Raw genomic sequence first — 22959 nt, forward strand, 5'->3', positions numbered from 1 at the left:
AGATACCATATCCAGGACAAAATGTTCAGAAGGGTTGTAGATTATGCTATGCCTCTTTAAGAAGTCACAAGGAAAAAAAGAATTTATATTTGCTTAACATTAACTGACTAGCTCTAGAAAGGTAAGAGAAAAAACTGGTAATACTACTGATATCCAAGAAAACTGGGTGGCTGGCAATGATATTGCCCTTGCCACCTTCTAAATGTTTTAACTTGTGGAATACATCTATTAAAAAAATTACGTTAAAACTAAATTATTGAGTTATAAGAAAAAGGCTACATATTATGATTCCAAACGAAACCCACTGCCATCAAGTCAATTCTGACTCACAGCGACCATACAGGACAGAGTAGGACTGCCCCACAGTTTCCAAGGAGCAGCTGGTGGATTCGAACTGCCAACCTTTTGGTTAGCAGCCTTAGATCTTAACCACTGCACCACCAGAGCTCTTATATATAATGTCTAAAATAGGCAAATCCATACAGACAGAAAGTCGATTAGTGGTTGCCAAGGGATGAAGGTAGGAAGAATTAGAACATACACGCAGCATTCCGTTTTGGAAATGTTCCGGAATTAGATATTGGTGATGAGTACACAACTTAATAAATATGTTAAAAACTACTGATGTGTACACTTTAAAATTTTGAGCTTTTTGTTTTGTGAATTATATCTCAAAAGGTCATAAAGAAATTTCAGATCGTTAAATTCAACTGAACTGATATGCCAAATGACCTAAAATTCTAGGAGACGTAAAGCTATACCCTTTAACTAGCTTTTAGAAAAAAAGAAGATACTAAATCATTACCCCTATGTAAGTGGGTAAATAATTTTGCTTTGCAAAATTCAGACAATTGCAGTTCTTAATTTTAATCAAAAATCCTAAAAGCTACTGACAAGCAATAAATGCACCCAATCTGAGTTTTACTCTTCTTTCAGGATTGGCCATGTGACCAAGAAAAAGAAATCTCCAAAACTTAAAATATTTTATATACATTAGCCTGAGGATAAAGAGCCCTGGAGGCACAACAGTAAGCACTTGGCTGCTAACCAAAAGGTTGATGGTTTGAACCCACCCAGTGTCTCCGTGAGACAAAGACCTGGTGGTGATCTGCTCCCATAAAGATTTCAGCGTAGAAAACCTTGTGGGGGTAGTTCTGTTCTAGTCTGTCACATGGAGTCACTAAAAATCAAAATAGACTCCACAGCACCTAACAACAACAACAACAAAAGCCTGAGGATAACAGCTATTTTAAAAACCAGTACTTCAAAAAGGCCGGCTACTGTTTGCTATTATGGCTGTGGTGTTGTGTGCTGTGCAGTCAATTCCGACTCACAGGGACCCTACAGGACAGAGCAGAACTGCCTCCTAGGGTTTCCCAGGCTGAAATCTTTTTAGGGCAAAAGTTAAAAATAGAAACTAACTTCCTAAGACTAAAGTACTAATACCCAGTAAGGATGAAAAAAAAAAAAATTCCCTCTGACTTGAAGTTTATTTTTCGGAGACATAAAATTTAGGGTGATCCTTTTCAAAAACTGTCTCAGGCTTTAATTTAATAAACTGACTGATTTTCTAAAATTAATTAACAAGCTTAAACAATACCTGTCGGATAATGATAAAACACAAAGTGTAAACAGACTTAGAAGCCACAAATAAGTGACTTTGGGTGGTCCAAATGGTTAACATGCTCGGCCACTAGTCAAAAGGTTGGAGGTTTACACCTCAGAAGAAAGGCCTGGTGATCTACTTCTGAAAAACCAGCCACTGAAACCCTTACGGAGCACAGTCCTACTCGGACACACATGAGGTCGCCGTGAGTCGGAATCAACTCGATGGCAACTGGTTTTGGTAGACCAGTAAAGCTTAGAGAACTCACAAAAACTATATAATATCTCAAACAGTACAAACTCCTAACTCTTTTTCATTCATAAAGCTGAATGTGTTGTTACAAATCACCAACTATTTTAGTGGGCAAGTGCTCAAAATATTTTTTTTTTTTAAATAAAACTAAGAAAGCAAGAAGTAACTGGGAAAAAATTTTTTTGCTCTCCCAAATTAATGAACTACATGAAGGATTCAGAATCTTGTATGTTATCATCTATAGTATTAAAATCTTGATTTTCAGATCAGTACAGGGGTAAAAGCAGGACAATGAAGTTAAAATTCACTATCTTTTAAAGATTAATTTATGAAATGTCAAAAATTCAACCGACAGAAATCCAATTTCGTCAACAAATACAGGATCGAACTTAAATTTTACACTAACTTTATACATATGCATTTCAAGTTTTTCCTTTTGCCTAAACAAGTCAGAATGCCCTAAGGCAAGTCTGTACATAGGCATCCAATAGAATTTTCTTTCATGTAAAAATGTGCAAGACAAGAAAAAATTAGAACTTTCAGACTTATAATTTGTGTAAGGTCTTTTTAAAAAAATCCTTGGATCCAACTATTCCATTACTTGATAAAATGAAAGATCTAATTTATAACTAAAACAATCTCTATATCTTGAGACATAGATAGCAATTACTTTAAAAACAAGGAATGACATTCTCACTCCACAGCAATCTAAGCACAGATGCCACTTCCATATGAGCATACGCCTACGCTTTCCAGCTACTGTACGGGATTTTCTAAGGAAAGGGTAGCCAGGTCAGGATATTCAGCTATTTCAAACACACAAAGACGACTCTGAAGCGTAAGACAACTTTAAGCCGATGGCAAAAATCAAGTGTACCGGGCTACCCTCGAAGAAATCACTCTCTCTCCAGCAAGATTCTAACATACTTTGTATCTGATTCTATAAAATCTTTAAGGCAGGCCACAGTTTTGGGGTGTGTGGGTGGGTGTGTGGGTGTGTGTGTGTGCGTGTGTGTATATATACACACACGCACACACACGCACACACACACTTTAAGGTAGAAAAAAATTTCAGTTCAGTTTTTCACCAGGAAGCATTTCTCTAGGTAAAATAACTATAATTAACAGCCAAAAAGTAAGTTTAGTTGTACAAGGTAAAATACTCAAACTGACATTCTGAAATGTTCCATTAGAAGACATACACATGGAAAAACATACACTTTCACAAAGAGTATTTTCAGGGAAGTAATACGGCAGCAAGTTCCATAAAAAAGTATGACACCTACAGCCTCCCTGTTCTACAGTGTCTTTTCACCAGTGACCTCTTCGGGAACTGTTAAATTAAGCAATGACCCTCACACAACTTACAAAATATACTAGTTTACTAGGTAGTTACCTAATTTAGTAATTGGTACACTGTGCAAAAAAAACTACACCAAATCACTACCAATAAAAACACAAACATTTAAATACTGGTCAACACATTCTGAACGTCTCCAAAATTGCTTAAAACAACCACAACCTCAGCTTCATACTTTAGATAATAATAGCATATCATGTACGGCAGGCCATCAAGATGTTGGTTTGTTCCTCAACAGAATCCTTCACTATAAAGGCCCGATTAAGTTAAATCACGTTTCTGAAGCTCAAATTTTAACAGGTTCAAACTTCAGGATTTACCAATATTAACAGTGGGCCCAAAAACTGGAAAAGTCTTCAGAAAAATAGTTTGAATATAATCAGAAAATAAGGCAACAAACAATGAAAAGGACAGTAAAATAACACAACTACCATCTCTTAATTGTCATTAGGTTAACTTTACTAATTAAATAAATGGTAATTACTATTAATAACCACTTACTTCAGACCACACAACCTCCTAGGCATTTTATTATCACAATCTGTAAGGTAAATTTCAAAATACCTGAAACGCCTGAGGTTTTAAGGCACAGACTTGCACTTGTCTAAGATATAGCACTGCCTCCTTCTCTCGATAGCATTCCTTATGCTATCTTCAGGAACATTTCCTATTCCTAGAAATGGTCCCTTAATTACAACTCGGAGCTAGCAAGCTCTCAGGTCCCCAACAGTTGCAAAGATAGAACTGGAAAAAAAATTATGCCATAAATGGTCAGTAATGAAACAGCCACCTTGCCTTGGAGAAAATATGCCAAGGTATCCAGGGCACTGAATTTCAAGTCCTAAGCGTGTGTATTCTGTGAAGTGAACCCAACCAACCCAATCCGCACAACGGCTGTGCAAATATAACTCTACAGCAGCAAACAGCACTAGCGTTGCTCCGAAGCAAGGGGTCTCCTGTCTGCCCCAGGGAGGAGCAGTCGCCGTCGACTATAAAAGGCCCACAAATACCGCTTTCAACTGCAGAAGCCAACTCGCCAAGAACCACGTGAAAAAAAGCCGCAAGGAAAGCTCTTCCGGGGAAGAGGCGTCCCGGCGGATCACGTGCCACCCGCCGGAACCCGCCGAGCGATCGGCGGGACCGAGCCGCATTCTGTTACCGAGGACACTACAGAAGCAGCCATCGGGTCCCCCCCGCCCGGCCACCCCCTTCCCCGCAGCCGTCACGCCGTCCCCAGGCACCTTCCCCGCAGCCCAGCCCCGGCGTCGTGCCCAGAGAGGAGCAGAGCAGGCAGAGCTGGCCAGCAAGTGCGCCGCAGACGCCTGGGCGAACGCTACACCACGCAGGAGCGGCGCGCGGGTGGGCTCGAGAGTTCTCCCGACCCACGTGTCCGCTTCGGCGAGGCGAGCCCTGGCAGAGTGGTCTTCCCTCAAGGAGAGGTGCACTCTGGTTTCTCACGTTGCTCCGCTACCAGTAACCCCTCCTTTCAGACTTCCTTCATCCCTCCCTGCTCCTACCCTCGCCGGAGGGAGGAAGTTATCCCCAGGGTTCTGAAGGCAAGGTAGAATCTTCGCAGCAAGAAGACACTACCATTTCCACCACCAACCGGGTTCGAAATAACCCCTAACTTCCCCCATACTCTCTGCACATATAGATCCCTCAACTTTGGTAACTGGGGGACTCGAGTGAGGGGTTTCTTTATGTCCTAGGCTCACCTCCCATTGAGGGCAGAGACCATACCTGACAATTTAAAAGAAGCGAGACGCCCCAAAACCTGAGAACTAGCCACAAGTTACCCCGCCAAGGAAAAAAGAAATCAACACCTGCTCTTCCCACCTGTTTTCTCCGCCCTCGTTTCATTACTTGGGAACCTCTAGCCCTTTGTTTACCAAGTTCCCGCTCCTATATACAGCTCACTTCCTCGCGCTCCTTCGTTAGTAAACTCACGGTCCCGCCTCAAACAATTTGCCCGGAAATTACACGCTAACAGAGACGTTTGTACAGGTGTCAAAACGCTGCACCCAGCTCCTTAGAGAAGCGACGACAATACCGTCTTCCCTCGGATTTTTGAGACCCCGAGAGTGAGCTCAAAAAATGCAAAGCGCACAAGCACGACTCTCGACCTACAGCCCGCACTGGGCTGGAAGTCGTCACACGGATCGCACCATGCGGCACGGCACCCCACGCACGCGAGGACAGGGCAGCGCCAAGGGCGCTTCTCACCCCGCCCGCCTCGTGGCTGCTCTCTCTGGCGTCGATGTTACCAGACAGTTCTCTGCGCGACGCGGAAGTGAGGCCGGGGACGCGCGCAAGGTGACATGCGCAGCCTCGCTCAAGGGACCATAGGCGCGCGCCAAAGGCGGCTCCGCGCAAGGCCGGGCCTGGCCGGGGCGTGCGAAGATCTCTCAGCGGAGCGCTTCTCACGCCGTTCAAATTCACAAGAGCTTCAAACTCTCCAGAAACTCCAATCGGGCCAGTACTAAGCGATGCCCTCCACCCAGGCCCGAGAGTTACCGTGCGGGGCGTGGCCGGCCTCACCCGGAGTCCTTCACATCCCGCTGGGGGCGGGTTATTCTGCCCGGTTCGCACACCGTGTGTCCGCTCCAGCTGAAGAGCTTGCGCGCGCACCAGACGTCCACGTCACCGCGCACGCGCTCCTACCCGCTAGGAGGCTGCCGCGCAGGCGCAAAAGGAGGCGCGAGCTGCGCCTCCCTCGCCCCTCCCCCAGTACCAGAGGCCAAACGGCCCGGGAGCAGCGACAAGACCCTTGGGACCCGCCCCCGGAGCTGAAACCGCTGCCTTTCCGGGTCCCAGTGACCCAGGAAAACCTACTGAAGCTTCCAGAATAAGGAAAGGCGGGGCAGGAAGGAAGCACCCCAATTCCCTCAGCCTCGCACACGAAGCCTTCGTGAAAACTGTGAAACCATTGCCGCCGGGCTCTTCTCAACTAAGCCTTCCATCCTTCCCTTGGGCGCCTCGCCGGCCCCGCCCCTGCCGCGCCCAACCCCACCCACACGGGGCTCCGCAGACCCCCTGGCTTCACAAGCCCGTCAAATGAATGCGAGATCTTCTTCCCCATTGTTCTGTGGGCTTGGGAGAGCGCCAGGGCGTCGGAAAACGTTGAAGCAGAGACCCTCAGAGACGGGTGGTCGAAGAACAGTAAAGAAATAGACTGAAAGCCTCACTGCCGAATGGGAAGGGAAGAACTGCCACTAAATTGCCTGTTACAAAGATGAAAAAGGTCCTGGTTGAATAGTAAAATGGGAATTCTGCATGAGACAGTATCTGAGCTTTAAAGCCTTGATCCTGTGTTCTTTTGTTTGTTCGAGACATTTATGCTATGAGGTGCAAAGAAAAAATTACCGAATATCTATTTATGTATCTCAGGCAGTTGCCGAACTAAGTCAACGGGCAGTTACTTCTCCCAACCAAACAACAAAAATTAGTTACCTTTCTCCTTCCTTACCCCTTACCAGCCGCTCTTTCTTCTGTGCTATCACACCAGTAAAAAGGAAGTTGTTTAAAGTAAAAGAGACAAAAGTAGTAGGAAAGCACAAATTGTGGTCCATCTTCCAAAACTTTTTCTTTGACTCTCTTAGGTTTAGCAAATTATTAAGAACTACATGCTTGATAACATAATACACAACATGATGAAGGCGAATGAAGCGGAAATGGGAAGAAGCCAAGAGGAGATGTCTTATCCCATAGGACTTATCTGACCTACTTCTCCCTTAGGAAGGGTCTTCTTTCTCTTCATTTTGCTCCCTGAGGGAATACGGGACAACATTGGGAGAAACTGCTGCAATAGTATGGACTGGGAAACATGTAGGCTAAGTTTACAGACTTCTGAAGTTCTGAAACCCCCAATTCAGGCAATGTCCTCAAGATCATTCTGAGTGTAACAAATGAATAATACCCAAGATCCTAAGCAAAACTGAAAAACAGCTGCTTAGATACCTTTCTCCTCTTCCCTAACTCCAAGAAACTTTCCTACAAGCTGCCCTGTCAGATCTCCCACCTCATCCAAGAATCCCCTTCTCTCAAGAAACTAAAGTTTCCTCATACAAAATTCCCATTTTCTGAGGCAGAAATAAAATGTGTGTTCATTTAGCATTAAAATACCTGATGCTAAGATGTGAATGACTGGTTAACAACCACTCCTAGTGACAGATACATCCCAAAACAGCCAAGTTAACCAAATGATATGTTTAAATGGGGACTCTTAAGGACAACTGGGGAGTAGGGAGTAGAGGTTCCTTTTTCATGCTTGTTCCCTACTCCAGGCATTTTAAAGAATGCTAGATACTTTTCAAAAAGCAACTTCAAATTTTCAAGATTCAGCTCTAAATTTCCTGGTGAAAAAGATAAACTACCAATGTTCTTTTAAAATGGCATCTGCAAAAGCTATAAAGGTCTGAAAATATAAAGAATCTGAGAGTTCTATGAGAACCTGTAAATATTGTTTTCATATTGATAATCTAATACTGCCACACCATTTCAGTGACCCAGTTTGGGTTTCCCATCATCTGGTACTAAGTAACCACTTCTTTTAAATTGTTTTTTCAAGTAACCTCTTAAATAGTGACATTCAACTTTTAATGCATTGTTTCTCAAACTTGGGTGCTTGGTTATATTCTTTGCATATATGAACTTTTTTCCTTTAAAAGGCATCTTTATATTGTTGACTTATAGTGACCTCATGTACAATGGAATGCAATACTGCCCAGCTCTGCACCATCCACATGATAAGCTGTGGATCAAATCATGATCTGCTGTGATCCATCAAGTTTCCACTGGCTGACTTTCAGAAGTAGATCACCAGGCCTTTCTTCCTAGTTCATCTTAGTCTGGATGCTCTGCTGAAACCTGTTCGGCATCATAGCAACACCCAAGCTTCCGCTGACAAACCGGTAGTGGCAGTGCATGAGGTGCAATGGCAGGAATCAAACCCAGGCACGTTTTAAAAAATGCCAAGCTGACTAACTGCTAAAGTTGATGTTCCTGAATTTCACTTTGCTATTGTATTTCTCTCACTTCAGTTATCACAGCTCACTTTGCTGTCCAGCCTAACACAAAAATCTTTCCCTTTGTTTTCCTTGGTTGGATTTTTAAGATTTTACTAAATACTAAGGAATAAAAAGGAAAGAACAGTAAGAATGCACGGAATATGAAGAATCTGGCCTAGAAAAGACACAGTTGTAATCTTAGATTGTAACTATACATAGATCAAGAGGCAGTCGTTCGAAAAGAACAAGGGGATACTACGTGGTTTAAAGTAGGAAAATTGTGCATCAAGGTTGTATCATCTCACCATACTTATTCAATCTGTACACTGGGCAAATAGTCCAAGAAGCTGGACTATATGAAGAAGAATGGGGCATCAGGATTGGAGGAAGACTCATTAACAGCCTGCCATATGGAGATGACACAACCTTGCTTGATGAAAGTGAAGAGTACCTGAAGCACTTATTGATGAAGATCAAAGACTAGAGCCTTCAGTATGGATTACACCTCAACATAAAGAAAACAAAAATCCTCACGATTGGACCAATAAGCCACATCATGATAAACAGAAAAAAGACGGAAGTTGTCAAGGATTTCCTTTTACTTGGATTCACAATCAACACCCATGGAAGCGGCAGACAAGAAATCAAATGACACATTGCAGTGGGCACATCTGCTGCAAAAGATCTCTTTAAAGTGTTAAAAAGCAAAGATGTCACTTTAAGGACTGAGATGCACCTGACCCAAGCCATGGTGTTTTCAATCACCTCATATGCATGAGAACGCTGGAGAGTGAATAAGGAAGACTGAAGAAGAATCGACACCTTTGAATTATGGTGTTGGCAAAGAATACTGAATATACCATGGACTGCCAAAAGAATGAACAAATCTGTCTTGCAAGAAGTATAGCCAGAATGCTCCTTAGTAAAGACGAGGACGGCGAGACTGTGTGTTACATTCTTTGGATATGTTATCTGGAGGGACCAGTCCCTGGAGAAGGACATCATGCTTGGTAAAGTAGAATGGCAGCAAAAAAGAGGAAGACCCTCAGCAAGATGGGCTGACAACAATGGGCTCAGGCGTAACAATGCTCACAAGGATGGTGCAGGACTGGTCTGTGTCTCTTTCTGTTGTACACAGGGTCTCTATGAGTCGAAACCAACTCATTGGCACCTAACAACGATCTTAGATTACTCTACAAACACACAGACCCTATCCCGTTACATGCACATTTTTCCTATTCAATAAATACTTGAGTGTCTCCTATATGTAGAAGATAGGGGGAAGACTGGCACCTCATGTACTATTCAGAAGTTTATACTACTAGAGCCCCCCAAAAGAGTTGGTACAACTCTGGACTGCCTTTATGTGAGTAGCACAACATACATCTATCTCATAGATAACAGAATACACCAACAATAAAAACTTTCTCGTTCCCAATCTATTCAGATACCACCTTCTCAGTTCTGATTTCTACTGAAGACATGCCTCTCTTTAATGACTAAGACAGAAAATGACGTCACTCTTCAGGTAAGACAGCCCCAAAAGCCCCTGGATTCTGTTCTTATTTACGATATCTTAATTCAATACAATAAAGAACATTCATAGAGTAAGAGCTACACACAGACTGGGTTACAAAAAATGGCTCTTTTTTTTAAACAAAAAGTCATTCACTAGCTATAAAAACTTGGGTGCCACAAAGACGAAAAGAAAGGATGGAATCGTAATAGCTTATACACCACTGTATCCTTGACTAAGGAATTAAAAATGGCAAGAGTCCTGCTCTCAAGGAGGTAATAATATACCTGACGGAAAGCTGCTGAAGTTCCCTTAACCAGCACAGTAACGTAACTAAAAATGTTTTAGAAAATGTCTAGTCTGTTAAGAGAACAGAGGATGGAAAGGACAGAAATATGATAGAGTGGGACTGACATTCGTTAGGAAACACCATTCCCTCTTGCTGCCCACACATCCCATATTCCTCACCCTTTGCCTTAGATCTTCCCAAATGCCTCAAGCCTAACCCCTATTCATCTTTCACACCTAAACTTAAATGTTACTTCTTCAAGAAACTTTCCCTAATCCCCCAAATCAGATAAGATTTCCCTGTACTATGCTGTCATGTTATTTGTTGTTAGTCGTCAAGTTAATTCCAACTTGTATTTCTTTACAACATTTACCACAATTTTATAATACAGCTCCACTCTATTCCAGTGCCCAGCACAATCCCTGGAACAGAGCAGACACATAATATTTGCTGAATAAATGAATATGAAACCACAGGTCCCCGTTCTCCAGGCAAGTCCAAATATCAAATATTCATTTAATGTCTAATGATTTATGGTTTGAAAAATAGGCTAATACTACATTTAACCATACTAAAGTTATATAAGCAATCAAGTATCCTTGCTTTGGCAAACATTTTCGAAAGTGGTACAGTTGTAATTAAAAATAACTAGTACCCAAAAAAAATTTTTTTTTTTTTTTAGTATCCAGTGACTCTTATCGCATATCATTTCCCCTTAGGGAAATGGATAAATATTATTGATAGGGCAGATGCTTGAAGAAGTAAGAATTTTTTCTAATAAAGTCTAATTATTTGACTAACTTGTCTGAATGACTTTTGATTGAACATTACCTAGAAAACCAACAAAAGCAAACAGATTCTTAGAGTAAGTTGGGAGAAACTTTATCATTCTATAATTGACCATCCGGTATTAGAAGCATAAAGTTGTAATGGAGACTGCCATCTGCATTTATTCATCTGCAAGAAAAAATCAGTAAATATTTTCAAGATAGAAAAATGCGTTAGTAACGGTGAATTGATTTCTAAATGAAACTAATTAGATCTAAAGGAAAAAAGTCAGCAATCAGTAAAATAAAAGAAGTGAAGTTCACAAAGCTAATTTCAGAAAGATTCTAAGACAGAATAAGTCTACAAGAAATGTAAATAAAAGTTTTCAAGGTCATACTAAGCACTTGGAAGAAGCATCTTATCTAGAAAACCATGGAAGGACACAACAGGCAGTCTACCCAACTAACCCAAGAGCTGCACAGAGATCTCACACACACGAGGACACGGTAAGAACGGAAAAGCAGAACTACTGGCCAAAGAACAGGACCGGGAGACAGCAAGGAAACCACAGGGCTGGAATCAGGCAAAAGGCAAGAAATAGCCTATGACTGAAAAGCTGTCTTCAAATGCCTATGAAAGAAGCCATGCTTACTTTACATGAGGGGGACCACTGCCTCACAGAAATGAACTATACACAGCCATTCCCAGAATCTTGAGGCATCACAGACGAGCAAAATCTCCAAAAAGAAGATTTAGAAGACCACCATAGGGAGTTACTAAATTTTTAATCCTACAAAATATACCATTTACTATTAACATTCTTGGAGCCCTTGTGGCACAGAGGTTAATAGCTCAGCTGTTAACCAAAAGGTCAGCAGTTAGAATCCCTATGGCGTCGCTACGAGTTGGAACTGACACAACAGCAATGGGTTTGGTTTTTTGGTATTAATATTCTTTCTTAAAAGAACAGACATTTTAAGACCAAAAAGCAAGGGAGAAAATATATCTAATAAAGAATAGTCTTTTATTTTGAAATATTTAGATACAGGTTTCTCCCACTATGCGAAAGTAGAGCATCTTCCTATGAAACCTTTCAAAAGCCAAAATAGTATAAAGTGAAGAAGCAATTACCACTAATTTATATAAGAAAAAAAATTTTTGAGTGTTCCCAGACTAAAAATCCTGACTAGCAAGCTACTTTCAAGAAGGGAACCCTGAAAACAGCTTGCACTGAGGCAAGCTCCTAGAGCTTTGATAGGGCTAAATGAAAACAATGTAGTGAAGCCAAGGTCAGACATACACATCACTGCACACCTGAGAAAAACTGTGGGGGACCTGGTGGCAACAGAAGGGGCAAGCCAGGCTACACTTAGTTTAGGCTGGGTTCCAAGTATATTAGATACAAAAGAAAAACAGGAGCGGGGAGGGGGGGAACCTTCTTTTATCTGAAGGGTAAATCTAATGGGATTTTAAATATGGCTTAAGAAAGAAAAACTGTAAGAGAATCTTATGACTTTTACTAAAAATGTTAGCTGTGGTCTAACCACTGGAGGGCAGAGAACACCTGTGAAAGGGCAGGAAAAAAGCCATATTGAAATAGAGAATATAAAGATTATTCAAACAAACTGAATATATTGTATGATCCCAATTATCTGTATATACATTATAAATTGTAGAGACTATTCAGTATTTTTTCATTCCAGGTTTAATTCTGGAAACCCTGGGGGCGTGGTGGTTAAGAGCCATGGCAAAAACCAAAAAGTCAGCAGTTCGAATCCGCCAGGTGCTCCTTGGAAACTCTATGGGGCAGTTCTACCCTGTCTTATAGGGTCGCTAAGAGTCTGAATCGACTCGACAGCAATGGGTTTGGGTTTTTTTTTAGGTTTAATTCTACCCAACAATTTTCCAAGTTATCTATCCTTATTAGCATAATAAGTAAAACAAAAAAAATACTATCAGTTTTTAAAAAGTATTTGTTTAAACATCAATTGTATGCTAGGCACCCTACCAGGGATAAGTGCCGTAGAGTCAATTTGGACACAGAGCAACCCCATGTGACAGAGTAGAACTGCCCTCATTGCATTTCCTAGGCTATAATCTTTACAGGATCACGTCACCAGGTCTTTCTCCCATACAGCCACTGGGTAGGTTCAAACAGCCACCCATTCAGTTAGCAGCCAAGCACTTAACTGGTACACCAGCAGGGCTCCTTGTACCGGTATAAAAGGACAAATAAAAACAAATCCCCTGAAGAAGCTTGAGTTCTAAATAAAGACAAGATAATCACATTGCAAAACAGTGCAGTATGGAGAAAGCATTCTGGAACACTACAGGAAAAGACACAGCCTAATGGACCTACAATGGCTACAAATAAGAGGTGACTTTTTAGCTGAGTCATTATGCAGAACTTGGAGATGTGTCTGCCTTTGTAAAAGACTGAAGTAAAGATCAATGCAACAGGTAAGATTAGGACTGTACAGAAGTAACCCACCCTATGACATGGGCTTGGACACTTGGGAAATACTCAACAATTCTCCAAGTCCACAATACTCATATTCATTCAAACATTCAGGTCCCTATTCTGTACTGTCAAATATTTTTAAGAGGTATAAAAAAGAAAAACTATGGATGTACAGTAGAAAGACTAATTTTCACTAAGCTATCAAATAAGGCTTAGTGTTAAAGAATGTCTACAAGTTCATTAAGCAGATGAGAGGGAAGGGCATTCCAAGCAGAAGGAATAGTTGATGCCAACACACATGATATAAAAGAATAAATTCTTCCAGTCAAACATTCATTGACTGCTTACCATGTATAGATTCTGGAAAGCAAAGACAAGATATTCCTGCCCTCAGAAACTTGCAACTGCTGGACAACCAATAATCAATGATGACAGCAAAGAACAAAGGATACTATTATTATGGCTGGCTGTCCAAGGTACAACAGAAGCACAAAAAAAGGGAAGCTAAATCAGACTGAGGGGCCAGAGAAAAATTCTGAGAGAAGTGATACTAGACTTAATCCTTAACCCTTTCATGACCCGTGGTACATACGATACGCCACCCACTTCTGCCTGCTCTCAGATTCTTTAGGAGTATACTTCTATCACTGAAAGTATTTGCTGCCCTCCAGTAGGGATTTTTGTAACAGCAAAAGGCAAAAGAAACATTACCCACTGCCATCGAGTTGAATCCAACTCATAGCGACCCTACAGGACAGAGCAGAACTGCCCCATAGGGTTTCCAAGGAGCGGCTGGTAGATGCAAACTGCTGACCTTTTTTTGGTTAGCAGCCAAGCTCTTAACCACAGCACCACCATTAGTTGAAGCCAAATACCTGGGGTATGAGGCCTGCAAGGTAGTGTAACCAGTAAGACTGACTGGGTAAATATTTTGTCTTTTTTGGCTTATGTACCCCTATACAAGCCTTGTATGCACATTTATGGTTGCCTGTGTGATAGTTTGGGACCACTGGTGGGTTTGGTTTTATTTTCTTGTGTCGTATTTGGAAAATTAGAGATTCCTAATGTAACTTAATGGAAGGTGTCATGAAAAACATCAGCAACCAAGGTGTGGTGGTGCAGAAGAGTGACCCAAGTATGGGTTCAAGAACCTTAAAAGTTCTGTGTAACCATGTAATACCAGATAATATTTATCAAAATCCACATTACTAACCAAAAATTAAACACACTCCATGACTCAGCATGCTACCATTACTGAAAACATGTGGTATGAAAAAAAAAATTCAAAGCAAAAAATAATTAGACCTTGACTAAAGAACAAGCAGAAATTGCAAGGCAGGGGCAGAGTGGGTACAGAAGAGAAGCATTTCAGGCAGAGAACAGAAGACAGAAGAACAAGGGAGCATGAGTACTATAGCATGGCTACAATTTAAAATGCCCATAGGCCTGTGGAGGACCGTAACTATTGGACCAGAAAAGGTAAAGGGATCCGTATTACACAGAACCGAGGAAGCACAAATTATGAATTCATTTTATTGAAAAGTCATTCAAGAGACTATAGGCAGATACATGACAAAACTCTTTGTGTTTTAAGAAAATTACTTCTGTCGGCTGGTGAAGATGGTTTGAAGGATGAGAGCACTTCTCCCTATCTTTTATGGATTGAATTAGGTCCCTCAAAAATATGTGTTGTAAATCCCAACCTCAATGCCTGTGGTTATTATCTCATTTAGGAATTGTTGCCTTTGTTATGTTAATGAGACAGGATTAGTGTAGGGTGTATCTGGAGTCAATCTCTTTTGAGATATAAGAGATTAAACAAGCAAGCAGAAGGAGAGACGTGGTAAGACAGATACCAAGAGACATGGATATCTCCAAGGAATCAGGAAGCAGAAGCTCAAGAGACAAGGACCTTCTTCCAGAGCCAAGAGAAGGTCTTCCCCTAGAGTTGGCATGCTGAGGATATCTAGCCTCCTAAACTGTGAGAAAATAAATTTCTGTTTGTTACAGCCACCCATCTGTGGTATTTCTGTTATAGCAGCACTAGATAACGAAGGCAGAATTTGGTACCAGGAGTGGGGTGATGCTCTAACATATCTCTACAGTGTGGAAGTGGTTTTGGAATTGGGTAATGGGTAGAGGCTGGAAGAGTTATAAGGTGCCTAATAGCAGAAGAGACTGTTGGTAGAATTATGGACATTAAAAGCAAAGGTGAGGGCTCAGAAGGTAGTGAGGAGAGCTACAGAGAAAGGTTCTATGATGTAAAAGAATACATTTGGCATCAGCACCAGAATGTTGCTAGAAATGTGGACATTAAACGTGCTTTGGTGAAGCTTTAAAATAAAATGAAAATGTGATTGGGCAATGAAAGAAGGGCGATGGTTTCTATGCAGTGGCCAAGAGCTTGTCTGAATTATGTTCAAATGTTTGGTGGAAGGTAGAACTGTAAATGATGAACTTGGATATACGGTTGATGAGATTTCTAGGCAAGATCTTAAAGGGGCTGCACGGTTACTCCTTGCTGCTTATAGTAAAATGTGAGGGGAAGAGATGGACTTAAAAATAAACTGTGCAAAAGAAAAACGGAACTTAAAGATTTGAAAAATTCTGTTGTACAAACTAAGGATACGTGTCCTAGAATACATGTGGCTAAACCATATTTGTTAAGAGATTAAGCATGTGACTGATGGATCCAACAAACTAGTACAGGAGAAAAATCTTCCACTTAGACTAAATGAGACAGAGAAAAAAGGAAAGAACGCTGTCTGCCTCCTAGAATTCTACAGGCAGGAAATAGGCCAAAGAAGCTACCTCTGTTGTCCTGCAAGAAAAGAAAAGGACCATCCCTGGAGCAGCTCGGAGATCAGCAGAACTGTTAGAAGGAGCAAAGGAAGCAGGAACTTCTTGGTTTCAAAAGGGGGGGCCACAGTCTCCTGGATCTCAAAGGATGGGGCCACAGCTTCCTAGTTTTCAAACAGCTGGATCTTCGCCAATGCGATTCCCAAGTGGGGGACTGCCATTAAGCTGTGCCAGGGGAATGGGGCCACCACCCAAAGCTGAGAGGGTGGGGCTTACATGCCCAAGGGGCAGAAGAACAAGGCATGCTGGGGCTGAGATGGTGGGTGGGGTTACCACTCAGATGAACTAGGAGGAATGGGGCTGCCCCAAGCCAAGGGTGCAGAGTTGCTGTTCTAGTTGGCCTGGAAAGTGGACCTGAAACCCAGGGCTGAGGGGCCTCACCCAGAATCCAGAGGACATGACCAACACCGAGAGTCTAGGGGAGGGCCAATTGCCCAGATGTTCTCAGAGAAGAGAGGATTATTTTCAAGCCTTGAGAGCTAATGTAATTTGTTCTGCTGGGTTTTGGAACTCCTGGGTGCCTGTCATCCCTTCTTTCCCTCCAATGTCCCTCATTCGTAATGGAAATGTCTACCTTGTGCCTGTTCCACGATTGTACTTTGGAATCAGATAACTTGTATTCTAAACTTCACAGGTTCACAAATAAAGAAGAATTTTGCCCTAGGATGGAATACACCTGAAGTGACACCCATATTTGATTTAGATGACTCAAAAGATGGGATTTTGGAGCTGTTTTAAGGTTTTGGGGATGATGTGATGGGATGAACGTGTTTTGCATGTGGCAGGGACATGAATTTGGGGGGCCAAAGGGTGGAATTTATGGATTGAATTATGTCCCCCAAAAATATGTGTTGTAAATCCTAATCTCTATGCCTGTGATTATAATCCCATTTGGGAATGGGCTATGTTACATTAATAAAACAGGATTAGGGTAGGGCCTATCTTGAGTCAATCTCTTTTGAGATGTAAAAGAGATTAAACAAACAAGCAGAAAAAGAAACCGGGTAAGATAGATGCCAAGAGACATGGAGATTTCCAAGGAATCAGGAAGCAGAAGCCGAAGAGACAAGGACCTTCTTCCAGAGCCAATAGAGACAAAAGCCTTACCCTAGAGCCGGCACACTGAATTTGGACATCTAACCTCCTAAATCACTGACAGCGTTGTACTTCAGGATAGATCTTGAAACGTTCTTTTTGACGATGAATGCAACACCATTCCTCTTCGAGTTGTCATTCCCAGCATAGTAGACTATATGATTGTCTGATTCAAAATGGCCAATATCAGTCCCTTTCAGCTCACTAATGCCTAGGGTATCGATGTTTATGTGTTCCATTTCATTTTTGACAATTTCCAATTTTCCTAGGTTCATACTTCATACATTCCAGGTTCCGATTATTAATGGATGTTTGCAGCTGTTTGTTCTCATTTTGAGTCATGCCACATCAGCAAATGAAGGTCCCGAAAGCTTTACTCCATCCACGTCATGAAGGTCGACTCTACTTTGCGGAGGCAGCTCCTCCCCAGTCATCTTCTGAGTGCCTTCCAACCTGGGGGGCTCATCTTCCAGCACTATATCAGACAATGTTCCGCTGCTACTCATAAGGCTTTCACTGGCTAATGCTTTTCAGAAGTAGACTGCTGAGTCCTTCTTCCCAGTCTGTCTTAGTCTGCAAGCTCAGCTGAAACCTGTCCTCCATGGGTGACCCTGCTGGTATCTGAATACCTGTGGCATAGCTTCCACCATCACAGCAACACACAAGCCCCCACAGTACGACAAACTAACAGACACGTTTCAAGATCTACCATGAAGTACAACGCTGTCAGTGATAGGATAATATCCATATGCCTACAAGGAAGACCAGTTAAACGACTATTATTCAAATTTACATACCAACCACTACGGCCAAAGATAAAGAAATGGAAGATTTTTATCAGCTGCTGCAGTCTGAAATTGATCGAACATGCAATCAAGATGCATTGATAATTACTGACGATTGCAATGCAAAAGTTGGAAACAAAGAAGGATCAGTAGTTGGAAAATATGGCTTTGGTGACAGAAACAATGCCGGAGATCGAATGATAGAATTTTGCAAGACCAACGACTTCTTCATTGCAAATACCTTCTTTCACCAACATAAACGGCGACTATACACATTTTTTTTTTTTTATACACATGGACCTCACCAGATGGAACACACAGAAATCAAATTGACTGTATCTGTGGAAAGAGACAATGGAAAAGCTCAATATCATCAATCAGAACAAGGCCAGGGGCCGACTGTGGAACAGACCATCAATTGCTCATATGCAAGTTCAAGCTGAAACTGAAGAAAATCAGGGCAAGTCCACGAGAGCCAAAATATGACCTTGAGTACATCCCACTTGAATTTAGAGACCATCGCAAGAATAGATTTGACGCATTAAACACTAGTGACCGAAGACCAGACGAGTTGTGGAATGACATCAAGGACATCATCCATGAAGAAAGCAAGAGGTCACTGAAAAGACAGGAAAGAAAGAAAAGACCAAGGTGGATGTCAGAGGAGACTCTGAAAACTTGCTCTTGAGCGTCGAGCAGCTAAAGCAAAAGGAAGAATTGATGAAGTAAAAGAACTGAACAGAAGATTTCAAAGGACCTCTTGAGAAGACAAAATAGAGTATCATAATGACATGTGCAAAGAGCTGGAGATGGAAAACCAAGAGGGAGAGGGAAGAACACGCTCAGCGTTTCTCAAGCTGAAAGAACTGAAGAAAAAATTCAAGCCTCGAGTTGCAATAATGAAGGATTCCAAGGGGAAAAAATTAAATGATGCAGGGAGCATCAAAAGAAGATGGAAGGAATACACAGAGTCATTATACCAAAAAGAATTAGTCAATATTCAACCATTTCAAGAGGTGGCATATGATCAGGAACCGATGGTACTGAAGGAAGAAGTCCAAGCTGCTCTGAAGGCATTGGTGAAAAACAAGGCTCCAGGAATTGATGGAATATCAATTGAGATGTTTCCACAAACAGATGCAGCGCTGGAGGTGCTCACTCGTCTATGCCAAGAAATACGGAAGACAGCTTCCTGGCCAACTGACTGGAAGAGATCCATATTTATGCCTATTCCCAAGAAAGGTGATCCAACGAATGTGGAAATTATAGAACAATATCATTAATATCACATGCAAGCAAAATTTTGCTGAAGATCATTCAAAAATGGCTGCAGCTGTATATTGACAGGGAAGTGTCAGAAATTCAGGGCAGTTTCAGAAGAGGACGTGGACCCAGGGATATCATTGCTGATGTCAGATGGATCCTGGCTGAAAACAGAGGATACCAGAAGGATGTTTACCTGTGTTTTATTGATTATGCAAAGGCATTCAACTGTGTGGATCATAACAAATTATGGATAACACTGCAAAGAATGGGAATTCCCGAACACTTAATTGTGCTCATGAGGAACCTTTACATGGATCAAGAGGCAGCTGTTCAGACAGAACAAGGGAATACTGATTGGTTTAAAGTCAGGAAAGGTGTGCGTCAGGGTTGTACTCTTTCACCATACCTATTTAATCTGTATGCTGAACAAATAATCTGAGAAGCTGGACTATATGAAGAAGAACGGGGCATCAAGATTGGAGGAAGACTCATTAACAACCTGCATTATGCAGATGACACAACCTTGCTTGCTGAAAGTGAAGAGGACTTGAAGCACTTACTAATGAAGATCAAAGACCACAGCCTTCAGTATGGACTACACCTCAACATAAAACAAAAATCCTCACAACTGGACCAATGAGCAACATCATGATAAACAGAGAAAAGACTGACGTTGTCAAGGATTTCATCTTACTTGGATCCACAATCAACAGCCATGGAAGCAGCAGTCAAGAAATCAAAAGACACATTGCATTGGGCAAATCTGCTGCAAAGGACCTCTTCAAAGTGTTGAAGAGCAAAGATGTCACCCTGAAGACTAAGGTGTGCCTGACCAAAGCCATGGTATTTTCAATCACATTATATGCAGGTGAAAGCTGGACAGTGAATAAGGAAGACCGAAGAAGAGTTGACGCCTTTGAATTGTGGTGTTGGCGAAGAATATTGAATACACCATGGACTGCCAAAAAAATGAACAAATCTGTCTTAGAAGAAGTACAACCAGAATGCTCCTTAGAAGCAAGGATGGCGAGACTGCGTCTTCCATACTTTGGACATGTTGTCAGGAGGGATCAGTCCCTGGAGAAGGACATCATGCTTGGCAGAGTACAGGGTCAGTGGAAAAGAGGAAGACCCTCAACGAGGTGGATTGACACAGTGGTTGCAACAATGAGCTCAAACGTAACGATTGTAAGGATGGCACAGGACCGGGCAGTGTTTCGTTCTGTTGTACATAGGGTTGCTATGAGTCAGCACCAACTTGATGGCACCTAACAACAACAACCTCCTAAACTGTGAGGAAATAACTCTCTCTTTGTTAAAGCCACCCACCTGTAGTATTGCTGTTACAGCAGCACTAAACAACTAAGACACCATCCACCTATCCTATTGTTCATATCAGAACCCAAGTCATCCTGGACACCTTCCTCTTCCTCATCTCCACCTTACATCTATCTAGTGGACCACCAAATCTTCCTGTTGATTCTACATCAGTGACCCCCCTGACTATGATATGCTTTCAAGGCATCACATACCTGTCCTTCCTAGAATTTATCACCAATCTCGTTTTCAAGTGTACTTGTATAATTCTTCCATTGTCTTATCTTCCCCTATCAAGTCACCCACACAGACTATATTATAAGCTAGGAATTACATCCTTTTTAACCTCATGCTGTGCCCCCAGATACTATTACAGTACCTCACACTTAGCAGCACTCATTTTAAAACATTTTGAACCCATACATTTCATTCTACCTCCACTGTTGCCACCCGAGTCCAAACCACCAGCAACTCTTAACCAGACTACTGCAAAAGATTTGATCTCCAGGTGTTCATTTTAGTTCTCTAATGCTTCTCCACACAGCTGCAAGTGACCCTTTCTAGGCATAAATCAGTTCACACCATCTCTGCCACTTATAACCTTACATTAGCTCCCTTGTCATTTGGAATAAAATCCAAATTTAAGATGGCTTACAGATCTCTGCATTCACATCATCCTCCCTGTAGCTCCCTGTACTCCAGGCACAATGGCCTTCTTTTTATCTCAAATGCTCCAAACCCTTTTCTACCTCAATTGCACTAGTTTTTCTCTTTGCTAGAATGCTTTCAGTCCCCACAAATCTTCACCTACTTAACACCTATTCGTCCTTCGTATCTGTGTAAACGCCACTTCTTCAGCAATGCTATCCCTGCCCCCCATCTTAATTCTCCCTCAAAGTACCCTGTTCTGTCCCTTCAAAGTGCTTATCAAAGTACGTAATTATTTATAATGTCTATTTCCTCCGTGAAAAATAAAAGCTAACATTTACTGAGCATTTTCCACATATTAACTCATTTAATCCTAGTAACCAGTGAAGTAGGCACTACTTTTATCCTCATTTTACAGATGATGAAACTGAGGCATAGAGAGGTTAAGCATTTGCCCAAGGTCATAAAGCTCGTAAAGAGTGAAACTTTGAACCTAGGTAGTCTGGCTCCAAAGTTCACCGTTTCAATAATTATGCTACAGAATAAGCTTTGAGAGAATAGAATAACCATGCCTGTTTTGTATATCAATGTATACTCAGGTCCAGTGCTAGACATAAAGCAGGCATTCGTGTATTTGTAGAATGAATGAATCAGTAAATAATTAAGAGGCAAATGGTTAGATTTAGAGGCTTATGGGAGAGGGATAACAATAAAATGGGTTTGTGGCAAGGAAGACGAGATCAATTATATGTATTCACAAGTCATTGGATTTTAAACTGATAATCACTCTATTTTAAAATAATTCCTGCCACCAGATCCCCAACCTGGGCCTTACAGCCCTTTTGCAAGCATCATGGTAGTCCTCGGATACAACCAGCCCTTGATCAGAATCCTCCTGGGAGCTTTTACCTATAAAGGATTTCAACTCTACTGAACGAACTTCTCTAAGAAGATGGGCTTTGTTGCCTCGTCACTAACTTTATAAAAAGATTTTAACACTTCTGGGAGATCAAGTCACATATTATCTGAACTTTCAAACCAGCTTCGGTACCAAAATAATCTGTGCCTAAACTCAAAACAATTGAACCCAACTGTCAATCACTTCCAACATTCCCTCTTACCTCTATAATCCCAGGTCACCACATATAAAGGCAGTAATGTCCCACCATGGGCTATGGTCCTGGAGCCCTGGTGGTGAAGTGGATAAGAGCTTTGCTGCTAACCAAAAGGTCGGCAGCCCCAATCCATCAGCCGCTCCTTGGAAACCCTATGGGACAGTTCTACTCCGTCCTATAGGGTCACTATGATTAGGAACGCACTCGATGTCAACAGGTTATGATCTATCTTCCTAGTCTATGTATACTCATCCCTGGTTTCTCCCATATTGTCACTGCTTAAATCTTTTCCACTATGCCCAAGAGAGGAGAATATTCATTCTCTTATTCACCAAATCCCAGGCTTCTTCACTCTTTTTGAACAATGTTCTTTCTACTTACTTAAACCTGGCTCTCCTCTAAAGACACTAGTTTCTGACAGCTCCCTTCAGGAGTAAAGAATATTCATTTTACTGTAACTCATTCCCACACTGAGCCAGCAGTGACTGCCTGTCTGCTGCAGCTTCCAGATGATTCTCATCCTTCTTTACGGCTCCACCTTCTACTCATCATCAGCATGTTCTGTTCCTTTAGTCACACCTCCTCATTCTCAGAAGGCTTGGGAGCCTAGTCTTCC

General features: G+C 41.7%; 1 protein-coding gene across 27 annotated transcripts in view; it reads right to left on the reverse strand.

The window, feature by feature from the left end:
• The window catches only part of MGA (MAX dimerization protein MGA), a 202447-nt gene that overhangs the window by 75805 nt on the left and 103683 nt on the right, over window positions 1-22959 (reverse strand). For 21 of the 27 annotated variants that reach the window (XM_064292163.1, XM_064292155.1, XM_064292153.1 and 18 more), the window contains exon 1: window positions 5733-5864. The exons of 1 other annotated variant lie outside the window; for it this stretch is intronic. The gene's annotated coding sequence lies outside the window, so the exon portion shown is untranslated. Of the gene's footprint in view, window positions 1-5441; window positions 5711-5732; window positions 5866-22959 lie in introns of those variants that run through there. 5 more of the 27 variants (XM_064292156.1, XM_064292157.1, XM_064292147.1 and 2 more) reach the window with 3 other exon arrangements.

This window comes from Loxodonta africana, chromosome 10, assembly GCF_030014295.1.
Source record: "Loxodonta africana isolate mLoxAfr1 chromosome 10, mLoxAfr1.hap2, whole genome shotgun sequence".
Taxonomy (NCBI): Eukaryota; Metazoa; Chordata; class Mammalia; order Proboscidea; family Elephantidae; genus Loxodonta; species Loxodonta africana.